This window comes from Lissotriton vulgaris, chromosome 8, assembly GCF_964263255.1.
Source record: "Lissotriton vulgaris chromosome 8, aLisVul1.2, whole genome shotgun sequence".
Taxonomy (NCBI): domain Eukaryota; kingdom Metazoa; phylum Chordata; class Amphibia; order Caudata; family Salamandridae; genus Lissotriton; species Lissotriton vulgaris.
Window position 1 is genome coordinate 80,520,468 of NC_141696.1, and position 15,205 is coordinate 80,535,672.

General features: G+C 49.0%; 1 protein-coding gene across 1 annotated transcript in view; it reads left to right on the top strand.

Annotated features, from left to right (window-relative positions):
• The first annotated feature begins 8,714 nt into the window (after window positions 1-8,714).
• The window catches only part of LOC147693445 (uncharacterized), a 116,214-nt gene continuing 109,723 nt past the window's right edge, over window positions 8,715-15,205 (top strand). The window contains exon 1 of the mRNA XM_086933727.1: window positions 8,715-8,815. The gene's annotated coding sequence lies outside the window, so the exon portion shown is untranslated. The remainder of the gene's footprint in view (window positions 8,816-15,205) is intronic.

Here is a 15,205-nt window from a genome sequence, read left to right on the forward strand (position 1 = left end):
ACTACAAATGAATGATTTGTGTTGGTTCTGTGATGAAAACGGTGTCTTAAAGTTGACTACAACGTTTATCCAAGATGCTGTACAATGTTATATGTTTCAAATACCAGTCCCATCCCAGGGCTGCTCACAGCACCAGTGTCCTCACAAGGTACATACCATACCTATCTCTTGATTCACACCATGAAAGAACATTGAAAGTTGTGGTTCAAAAATTAAGTTAACTTCCTAAGGTGTGCTTTATCACTCATTGGACAACGATCACCCGCGCCTGGTAAGAGCACAACCTTTGCACCACTTCCCTTTCTGGAGCATTGCTGCATTCCACAAGCTGCTCAGGTTTGGGCTGAGAAGTAGCAGTATGTGCCTGAGGGGATGAAGCTTGGAGACGACATTCATTCATAGATGTCATAAGATGCACCTCAGATGTGCTGGGACACCTCTCAATTTCTAGGTGAATCTGGTCCTGCTGGGAATCCAGGGAGAGACAGGCATTCCCAAATATAACCAACTGGTCTACAGCCTTAGTCTGCAGGCGCGAGGTGAGCTACCGCTCAGCGCTGGGGAGGTATGGTGCAAACAGCGTGCATTGGTGCATGCTAGGAGAGAGGCTTACCTGTTTGACCTGGGGTTGCCCCAAGAAATCGGATAAAATTTGGTGTTGGACAGAATTTCACAGTTTAACACTGATAGGAACCCAACTCTTCCGCATGCAAGGAACAAGCCATGTATCTTCCTGAGGTACCACCCGCAGGTACAGTAAACAAATAACCAGTAACTATGTGTCTGGTTCCCCTTTGTTTCTTTTCCTAAGATCAAAAAGCAAACCCGATCCCTAGATGCTCTTATGTGATGAATTATCTTTACCGTCTCAGTGTTACATTGTTGACATTTCAACCCTAGTCGAAGAAATCAGTGGGTCTTTTCAGGACGGGAGATTGGCATCTGTCTCTGGCATACAGCTGGCACAAAAAGCAGGGACATCTTAAGGATTTTGGGGGCCCTGGGACAAACATGTTTTGGGGGCCCCTGTTCAGAACAACTTAGAATAATCCAATTTCATCTCTTTCACGCCCTCCTTGGCCAGTTCACTGACAGCGCACGGGTACACGCATCCAAATTCTAAATGTGTTTACATCTAATATTCCGGGATAGTGACGTGTGTTATCAATATTGTCGAGATCAACCCTCTCTTGAAAAACTCCTCGGCGGAGCCCACTGACCTCAAGAACTTCAGACCGATCTCCTTACTCTCTTGTCCGAAAGTAATGAAAAAAGCAGTCAACGGTCAACTTGCATCCTTATAGAAGAAAACAACATCCTCGACCCCTCCCAATCCGGGTTCTTGAAGAATCACAGCACCGAGACCGCCCTTCAGACGGCATCCGCTCCCTCCTCGACAAAGGAGAGACTGTGGCCCTCATTTTCCTGGACCTGTCCACCACCTTCAACAGTCTCTCACTGCACCCTAACCAGCAGACTCCACGACGCAGGAATCCGGAAGTCCCTCGACTGGATTCGCTCATGCCACTCTGGCTGAACACAGAGGGTCAGACTCCCTCCTTTTCCCTTGGAACCCACAATGACCACCTGCGGAGTACCCCAAGGATCCTCCATCAACCCCACCAACATCTACATGGCCCCACTCACATCCATCCTCAGATCACACGGACTCAACATAGTATCATACACAGACGACACCCTATCCATCCAACCCTATATCTCCAAACACAACTTCCAAGAAGGAATGGAAGCAGTCGCCAGGTGGATGAAGAACAGCTACCTACAACTCAACACGGACAAAACAGAAGTGCTCATCCTGGGCCCACACCCCGACGCCTGGATCGAAACCTGGTAGCACCCCGCCCTCCCCCATGGACCATGCACTCAACCTCAGAATCATCCTGGACTCAGAACTCAAAATGGACCTCCAGATCAATGCTGTCACATCCGCCTGCTACCACACCCTCCACCTACTCCGGAAGACCTTCAAGATTCCCCTCGAACAAAGGAAAACCATCACCCACGCCCTCATCAGCAGCAGACTAGACAACGGCAACACACTGTACACCGGGATCAACAAGAACCTCACCCGGAAACTCTAGTACCTCCAGAACGCTGCTACCAGACTAGTCCTCAACCTACTGCGCCGCCACTGTCACATCAGCCAACACCTGCGGACACTACACTGGCTCCCCGTCGAGAAGAGAATCACCTTCAAGCTCCTCACCCAAGCACACAAAACCCTCCACAACACTGGCCCCACCTACATGAACCACTGCCTCCTGTTTAATGCACCCCAAAGATCCCTCCGCTCAGCCCAGCTCTCTCTTGCGACGGGACAACACATCATGAAGACCAGAACAGGAGGTCGCCCCTTCTCTCTCCTTGTGGCCACGTCACAGAACTTCCTCCCTCTCCACCTCCGACAGACACCAACACTCTGCAAGTTCTTGAAGGACCTCAAGACCTGGCTCTTCGGAGAATCACTGTGATCACCCTGGAGCTGCGCAACAACGTCGCCCCCCCCCACCCCCACCTCCAGCGCCTTGAGACCCTTTTGGGTGAGTAGCTGCGCTCAGGGCTTCAAGTGGGATGAGAAAACTGGGTGGGGGTCTCTCAAAGGGGCATTGCCAATGTAATTAAGGGTGCGGCTTAAAAACACATAAGCTAAAAATCTGTGCTTAGCATAGTGTGCCGCGCGACTTGTATTTTGCTGTTTGTCATTGCATCCAGATATATGATACAACAAGTAACATCACACCTACAACAAGTCGTGACTATTGGCTTTGTCAATGGTTGTTAGTTGCATAAGATAAATTAGCAGCAACTATGGCTTGTATATAATATTGAAAAAGCTTCCACTTAAAGCTCTGGTGACACCACGACAATTTCGCTGCTCCTGGGTTTCAAAAAGAGAAGGGAAATCCAGAGAGAAAATTACTCTCTTTAAAGGGTTTCCCTTCCCCTACAACGCTCACCTGGCATGACGTCATGCCGTAACTTCTCCACTAGTGAGAAGTGAGCAGTGTGAGCAGCCACATCCATGTGCCTGCTGTCACGGACCGCCTGTGCCGGGGTACAAAACAGAGCCCTTTTGAGGCCCTTTTTAGGTTTTGCCTAGCGGAAGCTGCGCTCTGCGCAGCTTTTCCGCGCAGGCGAAATCCTGTTGAGAACCGTAGGGTGCTTTGGTTCGGCCCTCGTCCTTGATTGGCTGGCTCCGTAAACGGAGCCTTGCCATTGGACGAGGGGCCTGTCCGTCAATGCCGGACCAGACACGGGGGCGTTCCCGACATTCTTTGGCTTTTGCCGACGTCACGGGACGCCGGGAACGCCCCCGTGTCTGGTCCGGCATTGCCGGCACTGTAGGGCAGGCCCGCTCCCCGCAGACTCCCCTCCCCCTGGTCTCTCCCTCTCGGCGCTTCTCGAACTATATGCCTGATTGAACGTTTGTTTCTGAAACAGTCAAACTTTTGTTTCGTTAACAGTCATCGCTCAGTGAAAGTTCGTTTACGGGAAATGCCATTTCCAATAGGGCGTCAACTCCCAGATTTGAAAAGTACGATTTCTGTCTGATTAGCTTTTTGCGCAACATCACGCCACTACAATGATGGCGGCTCGGTGTTTGCCGATTACGCCCTACGTGCAAGTTTGCGTCGATAGGCTCCGCCCCTCCCCTTGCAGCTGCCCCACGTGTCTTCCTCCGCACGCTGCTGCCGGTCGAACCCGCAGAAAATCAAGGGTCCAAGATGGCGGCTCGGTGGGGCGCCCGGGCGAGGAAGCGAAGTATCAGCACCATGGACCTCTTTACATCTGGAAGTCCAAGCCAGGTAGGCCGAAACCTGCGCCCGGGCATGTCCTTGTATGCCAGGCATGGCGGCTGTCGGCCCGCCGTTTTGTTCATACCTGTGCCGGGAAGCCGGTGACACGTGGATGGGCGCCGCGCCCGCTTGCTGCACCATTCGGTTGAAAAGGGCCTGTGTGGCTACCTGCACGTCGCCTGCGTCTACGGGATAAGTTGCCCTCCTCCGTGGCCTCCCAGCACAGTCTCCGCCTAAACAAGACTCCGTGCCGGCAGACCAGGAAGTCTGAGGCCGGCCCATAGAGATGACACGTGGAGTTTGCCGCACATGCAGGAGCTGGGCCATGAGAAGGAGCGGTGGGGAAGGGTCGTGTTCCTGTGGCCTTCGGGCCCAGAACCAGCCTAAATGACACGTGCAGAAGGGCCATGCTGGACAGGGGCTGTTTGTTGCTACTGCACTGCCATGCTCTGTCTGCTCTTAGAGTTGTGAAGGAGTTGCCATGTGAATAGTTAAATGTATAATACGAAACCGCACTCGTTATGCCTATGGGTAATCAAGTCAAAGCCTTGTAAATATCGTTGGCCCGCTCATATGCATGGGAACTCACTTAAAGATGTGGAGGCTCCTTTCAAAACGACGATGCACCATCATCTAAGTGTGGTGGGATGGTGGAAGGTTTCAATGCTAATTTGGCTCTCTTCTTTCTGACTGACATAACGATGGACAATCAGGTTTGAATAGCTGAAGGAAAACGAAGTGTCCGATATTGGTAAAAGGAACGTTCTGTACTGAGATCGTGTAATTCTATGATGGATTGTTTTTGATTATTGCGCTATTGCAAGGGAATGAATTGCCCACTATTAAATTGTTTTGGGGTATTTTGGAGAAGCGTGGTTGTTTGTCTGAGGCAGTAATGAGACACCAGGATTTCCTTGTAAGCAGCTGTCATGGGGAGTTTGACCCCATTGGAGTAGATAAATTGCCTTTTACCACTCAAGAGACTTTGCACCTGGTGTTCCGCACAGACGTTTTGCCACAGTATCGACACAGCTGCATTACATGGCTCATGTGCTCTGGCTCCATCTTTCCTCAGCTCATCTGACATGGGACATGCAGGTCTCCACTGTTCTGACTCACCTCCACTTTGCATGCCTGCGTCTAGTTCTTCGTCCTTCCGGCTCACTGTCCCTAGCTGCGCTGCCTGTGTCTAGTTCTTTGTCCTTCCGGCTCACTTTCCCTAGCTGTACTGCCTGCGTCTAGTTCTTTGTCCTTCCAGCTCACTTTCCCCAGCTGTCCTGCCTGCATCTAGTTTTTCATGCTTCTAGCTCACTGTCCCCAGATGTGCTGCCTGCGTCTAGTTCTTCGTCCTTCTAGCTCACTGTCCCTAGCCGTGCTACAACACAGGGACTCCCGAGCACCACTGCCTGGAGGCCTTCGATGACCTAGTCCTGGCATGCAAGCTGTCCCGGCCCACTGCCTCTGTGCACTGGTATAAAGACGGGGAGAAGCTGGTGTCGGGAAAGAGAGTTCGGATCGAGAAACGGGGTGCCCACAGGCAGCTCACTATCCATGGGGCGTTGCCATCTGACTCAGGGACATACGTCTGCGATGCCATCCAGGACAAGATGGTGACAACGGTTCAGGTGGCAGGTGAGAGTTTAGGGGATTGCCCCAGAGTGCTGTGGCCCATCTCTGTGATTTGACTTTTTTTTGTCTTGGCCCCCAATTTTGCTATTGCTCCAGTGCCCTTCGCACTTGCATCTGCTCCCTTCCTTTTCCAATGCTGAGTTCTCTCTTTGGCCTTTTTTCATTCATTCCTGCCTCCCAGACTCTCTCAACTGGTTGCACGGTGTTACGTGGCAGGAAATATTCAAATATTTCTTGTTAAGGCCTAAATATAGTGCTTCGGTTTATTCGGGCTTAATGCACTTGCCATCTAAGTGTGTTTGTTAATTACCAAATTCCTTTTTGGCACAGCGCGAGGCAGTCAGTGGGTGCTGGTACAGTGTGTCAGATTATAACACATGTAGTTACTTACTGTGCTAAGGTGACACAGGTCAGACCTCCGTTGCACCGTGAGGATGAATGCAAGTCAAGATCTACTGTTGCACTGACTTGCCATGCTATGAAAATGTTGCTTTTGCTTGTGCAGTCACGTTGCTCAAATGGGTGTAATTTCAGTTATTTGTTTCCCTCCTTCTTTGTTTGATTTTGCTCGTGAGAAAAGTGTCACTCATAGTCGGTTAAATGTCACTCATAATTACTCTAAAATTATGAAAAGGTCACACCTAGCAATCTGAAAACTTGGCAGCTATGCACTTCCTACATTTTAATGAACTTGTTTCAGGAAGTTTAGGCGTTAATCAGTTTTGTTTTTCACTTTTTGAATGATCACTGATTTGGCGTGCGTGGGTTATATTTGGCAATTCCGTTTGATGAAGTGGGATGGACGAACTATTTGAATGAGGTTAAGTCAAGTAGCTCCCTGTTGCGCCCTATGAATATTTGGCGCCCTTGGCCTGGGTCCAACTGGCCCATGCCCAAAGCTGGTCGTGGGCGTTACCTTCTAGTGCACATTAATTTCCAAATGGTTAAAACCTAAACGTCGGAGGTATGTAACGACAATAAAGCCCGGGTTAACGTCCAATATGCAATAAGAAGCCTGGCTAGATAGCACAGTTAACAGCCTTGCTAGTTTGCGAGTATTGACGTTAGGTAAACCTGCTCCTGACCACTGACACATCTGCCAACTGTACCATCTGCTTCATTTTCCTGCTACAGACACTTACATGAAATTAACATCAAAAATTAATCCTTGTAATTGATTGAATCAATCACAACGTCACATAATGAAGAAAGTAAATAACACACATTGACAAAACAAGTAGGCATCGCCTGTGAAACCAGTTGGAAATGGCAATGCTTTTCCCTGCCCACCCCAGCGCCCCAAAAGTCTGCTTGCTGTCTACGTTTGGATGGATGTTTTTACGGTTTAAGGAAATCTATTAAAAAACACCAACATGGGTGTGCATGCATCTGTGGAGTCCATTCTTAAATGGATTTCCTTAAAGCATAAACTAGTGTGCTTACGTCCACAGAGAATGTCTTGAAATACTTAAATATTTTAAAATGTTTACTTGTTGTTGCATGACAGTGCATTAACCAGCCACAATTCAATGTATTCCTTTCACAGCTGTTGTTGTGAACAAAGGCCTCATGGAGCGGGGTGGGGGGGGGGATCATCATTTTGTAAAGGATGTTTTTTTTATTTGATTAAAGTGAGGATTTAAACTTTACAAGAAGAGGTGTCGACTACTGCGCTACATGTATCAATCGACCTCAGCTATTCCTGCTCCCATACCCTCCCCCCTTGGCAATCACGAGGCCCCTCTCAATGGGAATAAAGAATTGGTGCACTCCTTCACACTGTGTATCTCTCTCCGTTTTAGAAGCTATCCCCCTGGCACCATTTACGCGCCGATGCCCCTACCTTGCCACCTCCCGCATTTTAGGAGACGTTGCCTCATCCCCATGCTCTCCTTTCCTCCCCTGGATTACTGACCCACCACGATCAATGACCCTTCGAGCTTCCCTACAGGGATCACTTTCTTTTCCTCTCGGGAATATCTGTCGCTCCTGTCCACTTTGAATTCGTCCCTCATTTGCAAAATATAAGTGGCAAGATACACGCAAAGGACATGGGACATGTGGATTAATTAGTGATCACATGACCTGCCACAGAATGTGTTGCTGTAGAATATGCAATTCGCTGATTTCCATGCTTTAACAGCTGTTTTTTGCTTTGCATGTTTATGGCCCGGAGTTGTGCTGTCCTGGAGCTATGTTTTCTCACAGTGTGTGGGGGGGCTCGCAGTGTGTGGGGGGGGCTCTGTGTGGGTGTGTGTTGGGGGGGCTCTCTGTAGGTGTTTGTGGGTGTCATTTGCGAAAGATAAAGCTAGTGGCATTGCAAATAACATGCCATTTATTTATGTTAAAAAAAAAAAAATAATAATAATGTCAAGAGCATTGCCAATAGCTCAAACTTTAACAAAGGCAAAACCATTGCATTGTAAATGCTTGTTAAAAACTGCTAGCGCTCAGACACAGTGAGACCCGGCCCACTTAAAGCCGTGGCTGCGCTTCACAAATCCATGATTGATTAATTGACATAGCTCACTAACATAACTGCAAATAATCTCTATCACACCCTCCCATTTCTCGATGTTGCGTGGTTTATCTGGGCTGTGTTGGGTGGGTATTAGGAGTCGACTTTAACCTGCTGTAGTGGTCGGACGAGGTTCCCCTCGTGCCTTCTGCACACTAGCTGGAATCGAGGCGCTATATCATTAACAATGATCAACAAAACATGGCTATCTCATTTGCTTGCGACATATTCGGGATGCAACTTTTGTTCTCGCTACATTCAGGATATTTACTTGCTTAGTGACTAATCGCACCCTTTTTCTGATGTACAGCGCTACGATACCCTGGTAATGCTAGTGCTTTATAACACTTTTCAAATAAATAAATACACAGTAAAAAATCGAAAGACATTGGTAGCAGCACTATAGAAACTAACATAACTGCAGAAGAAGAAGAAGGCGCACACGCACCCCTGCCCGCCCCTCCTGCGCTGCGCAGCGCCTTGAAGCGAAACCCAAGCGCCTGCTGTGCCAGCTCCTCGTGGGTCCGCGTGTGTCGGTGAAATTAAAGATACCACTTCCTGCTAAACACCGCCCTCTTCTCGGGTGTGTGCCACCGGGAGCCGGTGCCACCTGGCTGGACGGGCAGAGGCGGGCGCAGGTGGGGGTGGTACCTGGAGAGCACGTGTGGGCGTGGGCGTGCGCACCTGGCAGGAGGAAGCCGTCCTGGTTGTCTGTGGCAACCACAGGCACATCCTGGACGAGGGAGGAACAGGTGTAAACAGAGACCGTGCCCTGTCTGCCTCTGCGCCCGGAGCGGGAGAGCGCTGCGGCGCCTTGATGCCCTCAGCCTGGCAGAGGAGCTACATGCAGGTAAGATCTCCACTCACGCTGAGAGAGAGAGAGAGGAGCGGGCAGGCTTGGGGGTAACAGGGCCCTGACTCTGTCGCCTCCCTGTCTGAGTGCGCCCGGAGCGGGAGAGGGCTGCAGCGCCTTGATGCCCTCAGCCTGGCAGAGGAGCTACATGCAGGTGAGACCTCCACTCACGCTGAGAGAGAGAGAGGAGCGGGCAGGCTTAGGGGTAACAGAGTCCTGACTGTCTCCTCCCTGTCTGAGTACGCCCGGAGCGGGAGAGCGCTGCGGCGCCTTGATGCCCTCAGCCTGGCAGAGGAGCTACATGCAGGTGAGACCTACACTCACGCTGAGAGAGAGAGAGGGGGAGCGGGCAGGCTTGGGGGTAACAGGGCCCTGACTCTGTCTCCTCCCTGTCTGTGCGCGCATGGAGAGAGCGAAGAGCAGCAGGTGCCTTGATGCCCTCCCCCTGGCAGAGGAGCTACATACAGGTGAGACCTCCACGCACGCTGAGAGAGAGAGAGACGGGAGCGGGCAGGCTTGGGGGTAACAGGGCCCTGACTCTGTCTCCTCCCTGCACAGAGAGAGCGTCCGTCCGTTGTCTGCAAGGATCCCTTTTACGGGCGCCTTTTGTCCCTAATTTTGGCCTTTCAGGGGAACAGAGCTGTTCCCTGCAAAAGGCTTCAGCTCCCTGATGGGGCACCTCATCACACTCCCTGAGCACAAGAGCAGCCCCGCCCGCCCTTTGTCATTCTGTGTGCCGGCTGATTGCCACATACAGAATGACAATGGGTCAGCATGTGGTGGCCTCCTCGGTCTGGGGCAGGGCTTTCTGTCACCTGCTGGAAGTGCAACAACGCCCCGGCTGCTGGTGGGCGAGAATCCAGTGCATCTAAGGAAGGGGTAAAGAAGTCCAAAGGAAATAATTAACAGTCTCTCAGAGGCTTAACCTTTAGAACTGACCCATTTTCAATATTATATTCAACAAAATCATGGTTGATGCTTTTTTATTTTATGCAAACAACAACCATTGACCAAGCCAATAGTTCTGGCTTGTGGTAGGTGTAACTTTACTTGTTCTAGGTGTAACGTTTCTTGTTGTATTATATATCTGGATGCAAACAAAAATACTAGTCGAGCACATTATACTAAGCACAAATTGTTAGCTCATGTGTTTTAAGCCACACCCTTAATTACATCGAACACCCTTTTGAGAGACCTCCTAATTTTTTCATCCCACTTAAAGCTCTGGAAACAACACCATGTCACAGTCACCCCATGTCCAGGCACTGTGCATCATGCATGACTCATGCCTTCCACTTTTTCAGATTTGCGGAGGACAATGAACCCCCCCCCACACCCCACCCCTTGCTTTAGGAACTACAGTGAGGGTGGAGTTCTTGATGGGCCTCTTCTGTCCACAACTCTGCAGACAAAGGCACAACTCATAATGTGAAAAGGTGGGCAAGTGAGTAAGTGAAGGGATGGGTGGATGGATGGCTGGATGGATGAGTGAAATGATGGATGGATGGATGGATGGATGGATGGATGGATGGATGGACGAGTGAAAGGGTGGATGATGGGGGAGTGAATGGGTGGATGGATGGAAGGGTGGATGATGGGGGAGTAAATGGGTGGATGGGTGGATGGATGATTGAAATGATGGATGGATTGATGAATTGTTAAGTGAAAGGGTGAATGGATGATGTGTGAAAGGGTGGATGTAATGATGGGTGAGTGAGCAAAAGGGCTGGTAGATGGACAAAAGGATGGATAGATGAGTGAAGGAGTGAAAGGGTGGATGGATGAGCGAAAGGATGGATGGGTGAGTGAAACGGTGGATTATCGGTGAGTGAATGGATGGATGGATGAGTGATAGGTTCAATGGATGGATTCATGAGTGGATGAGTAGATGAGTATGCCCTCGTCACCAGCCGTCTGGACTACGGGAACGCCCTCTACGCTGGGACCACCGCCAAACTACAGAAAAGACTCCAGCGCATCCAGAACGCCTCAGCACGACTCGTCTTGGACATCCCTCAACACAGCCACATCTCCGCCCACCTGAGGGACCTGCACTGGCTCCCCGTCAGCAAAAGGATCACGTTCAGACTCCTCACCCACCCACACAAGGCTCTCCACGACTTGGGCCCCGAATACCTCAACAACCGCCTCACGTTCTACACGCCAACCCCGCCAGCTCCGCTCCGCCAGCCTAGCTCTCGCCACCGTCCCACAGATCCGCAGAACCCCCACCGGAGGAAGATCCTTCACCCACCTGGCGGCCAAGACCTGGAACACCCTCCCCACCCACCTACGACTCACCCAGGACCATCTCTCCTTCAGGAAGCAACTCAAGACCTGGCTTTTCCTGCAGAAGCAGCCCCCCCGCGCCTTGAGACCCTAGCGGGTGAGTAGCGCTCTTTACAAATACTCTTGATTGATTGATTGATAGATGGATGGGTGAATGGAAGGATGGATGGCTAAGTGAAAGCGGAATTGAGAGAGAAAGGGAGGATGGGTGAGTGAAACAGTGGATTATCGGTGAGTGAATGGATGGATGGATGAGTGATAGGTTCAATGGATGGATTCATGAGTGGATGAGTAGATGAGTATGCCCTCGTCACCAGCCGTCTGGACTACGGGAACGCCCTCTATGCTGGGACCACCGCCAAACTACAGAAAAGACTCCAGCGCATCCAGAACGCCTGGATGACTGAATGGGTGGAAGGATGAGTGACTGGGTGGATGAATGAGTAAGTTAAAGGATGGCTGGATAGGTAAATGGCTGGATGTATGAGTGAATGGATGGATGGGTGGAAGAGTGGATGGATGAGTATTCGGATAGATAGGGTGAAAGGGTGGATGGACGGATAATGGATGGATGAGTAAAAGGGTGGATGGAGGGATGGATGAGTGAAGTGATAGATGGACGGATAGGTGACGAATAGGTTTGTAAGTGGTTTATTATAGACATGGATGGGCACACAGATGGAAGGACAGAATGAATGGTGAAATAATGTATAATGGATGACAGTATGATTACACATTGTAAGCCCCATTATCTTAAGCAACATTTCCTATACATTGACTTTCATGTTTATATGAGTGAGTGTCTCTATATATAGGCCCACATGCATCAAGCATTTTTGGAATCGCAAACGGTGCGATTCCTTAAAATCGGCCGTTTGCGATTCCAAAAATGCTTTTTGGAATGCATCAAGCATTTTTTGAAATCGCAACATTTTTGCGATTTCCAAAAATGCGATTGCTTTTAAGAAATCGCAAATTTGCGATTTCTTAAAAGCAATGCATGAATACTTTTGAAATTGCGAATTCGCAATTAGAGGGACAAATTTACCGAGTAGTTGAACTACTCGGTAAATTTGCAAAAAGTGTTAATAACACAGAAAACCCATTTTAAAAGCATTCATGATACGGACACACATGTCCTTAGGACATGTGTGTGTGTGCAACATGATGCGAAAAATACATTTCAGGGGTGCAGGGGGGGTTCATTTGAACCCCCCTCACCACCCTTGAAATGCAATCAGGATTTGCAATTTTGAAATTGCGAATTCGCAATTCCTATTCATTCCTATGGGCCTTTTGGCCCATAGGAATGAATGGGAATTGCGAATTCGCAATTTCAAAATCGCATTTTTTATGCGATTCGGTAGAAATAGCGATTTCTACCGAATTGGATAAATATTTAAAAAATAATCATGCATAGGCTTTTGCGATTTCTAAATTGCGAATCGCTTTTTATCGCAATTTAGAAATCGCAAAAGCCGAGATTGATGCATGTGGGCCAATATGTGTTAATTGTAACACACTCCAACACTCTGCCCCACACACTTGGGATGAGTAGCACTATGGAACAAATTACATACACATGAGAGAGGGTCTATGTGAAGATGAGGGGCGCCGTTGGAGGGTGGTAGCAAGGCTAGACTGGCCAGACCGGGCATCGGACGTTTTCTCTGGGAGCTGGAAAGGTGGGGGCGGTTTTATTACCACTAAAAAGACCTGCACATTTGCTTTAAGCTGCGCACATACTGAAAAACCATGAAGTGCACAATTGTCTCAACCGAATATAAACTTATTTTTACTTGTACTTAAGTGATTGTCTATTTACTTACTTATATACTATTGCGCAACCTCATCTGATGTGTCTGTAAAACTTACCTTTTGTCCTGAATTTTGGCCTTTTGTCCTGAATTTTTACACTTACTGTCCTGAATTTGCACCCATGCCAGTTGGTCACCCTACCTGGGAGAGGAGCTACATGCAGGTGCGTTATCGACACGCACCAGGTAGAGGTGTGGACAGGTGTGTTCTGAACTCCGCTTCAGCAGACACGGGAACTGAGGTGGATGTGGTGGGAGAGGCATAGAAAGGTGAGCCCAGGATCACACAATGTTTGGTTAAGTGGAAATGTCGGTACGGGATCACAACCTACTTCAAAAGGTAGCAAGGTATCTCTCTGCCTCGTCTCACTGAGGGGACGGGATTGGGAGGGATTAGACATTCTGGGCAGAATTCCTTGAGACCTGGGCGGACCTCTGATCCCGAAGGGTCAGGGACACTTGGTAATAATGACATGCCCTGTATTCATAGCTGCCCCAGCCTTGCATTCCCCCACTGTAAATGGCGGATGTTGCTGTTACCCTAGTCATTGCTAGTCCCCTCAGAAGGATGAAAGGCTGAGTCAGTCCGGCCGAGCTCCAAGCATGCAGTCTATGGGTTGCACACAGATCTATTTGACAGGCGCAATCTTACCAGCCTTGATCCTTCAGTCTGGAACCATCAACAGCAACGTTTTCCATACATTTCTTATATGTGACATACATCCTACTATATCAGTTCTACCTTTTCACGTGCCCTAAAGCCAGGTCTGGGTATATGACTTCTTAATTGTGTTTTTGTGCCACACCAATGTGTCGCCTTTCAGCAGCCTATAGAGCTGTTCTGATTAATGGGACACTCTTTGGTTTCCCCAAAAATCTGTTGGCTGAAGAAACATTTCCAAGTTGTATCACTCCCAGTTGAGCTCTCGCTTTGGCATAATGAGGCCGCTGCACGTCATAGACACGCCCACATGAAATCCCCTCAGTATAAAAACCCCTCCCAGCCTCCCCAGCTCTTGTTTAGTTTTCTCGAGCCCTCTCGTACGCAGCTGGCCTCGTGCCAGGAGGGCGAGTGGGAGGGGCTAATTATGCAAAGCGAGCTAGACTGGAGTATTGCAATTACTGGTAAGTAATTGGAGCAGTACCTCCGTGTCGCTCTCGCTTTGTTTAATTAGATAATGAGATACAAGAAAAAACGAGAGAGAACCGGACACCTGAATTTCCACGCTCAACTCAGTTGTGTGTGTGTGGAGTTGGTTCGTCCCGGATGAAAGAACCCTTGACCCCAAAACATCCTTTAGGTCTGTCCCCTGCATCACCGTGTAATGCTCAGTGAAAGTAGAAGGGGCTGCCCATGTTGCCGCCCTGTGAATGCCTTCCAAAGATGCTGCTTGTGACTCTGCCAGAGAAGTTGACATGGCCCTGGTAGGTCTAGCTCCCACCCCTTCTTGGAAGGGTATGGCCACTTCTCTGTATGCAAGAGACATCAAAGAGTACACCCATTTTCCCTGGAGCGATGGCTCGAGTCCCCTCCAAGTTGGGCCAAAATTTAGAAAGAGAGAGGAAGAAACTCTAAACTCAGTGCTCGAAATGGAAGAATATAAGTGCATGTATTCTGAGAAGTGCCTGAACTCTCCAATTAAAAGTATGGTATTTCTCTTGAGAAGTGCCGGTACTCTCCCTCTCAAAATAAAAAAGTGCCGGTACTCCGTACTGGACAGTACCGCCCATTTAAAGCACTGTCTAAACTCCAAGACGAGGTCCAAGTAAATGAGAATCGAGCGCCTCACAACTACAGTGAGCAGGTCTTTATCCCCGGGAGTCTGAGGGTTCGGACAAATACTGGTAGAAGCACCTCCTGGTCAATACGAAAAGCTGAATTTACCTTGAGGACCAAAGATGGGCCTCAGGGTGGTGCAACCCCGCCCACCCCGTCCTGAAACATCCAAAAGAAGGGGTGTCTAACAGAAAAGGAGCCGAGCTCCCCCAATATTTCATCAGTGGTGATTGCCAACAGAAAAAAAAAGTTTTCAAATATAGGCATAGATGCATCAAGGTAAAATCTGCTCGCAAAGGGGCAGATTCTCAGAATCTGCCCCTTTGCGACCGGTATTTTTGCATTTGGGATGCATCATCCCAAATGCAAAAATTGCAAATTAAAAAATCCCAAAATTGCGATTACTTGCATTTAAGGATTCTCAAATTGAGATTCCTTATATGCAATGCATTAAAGTTTAAAAAATAGCGATTTCGCTAATAGGGCTCGCAAATTACCATGAAG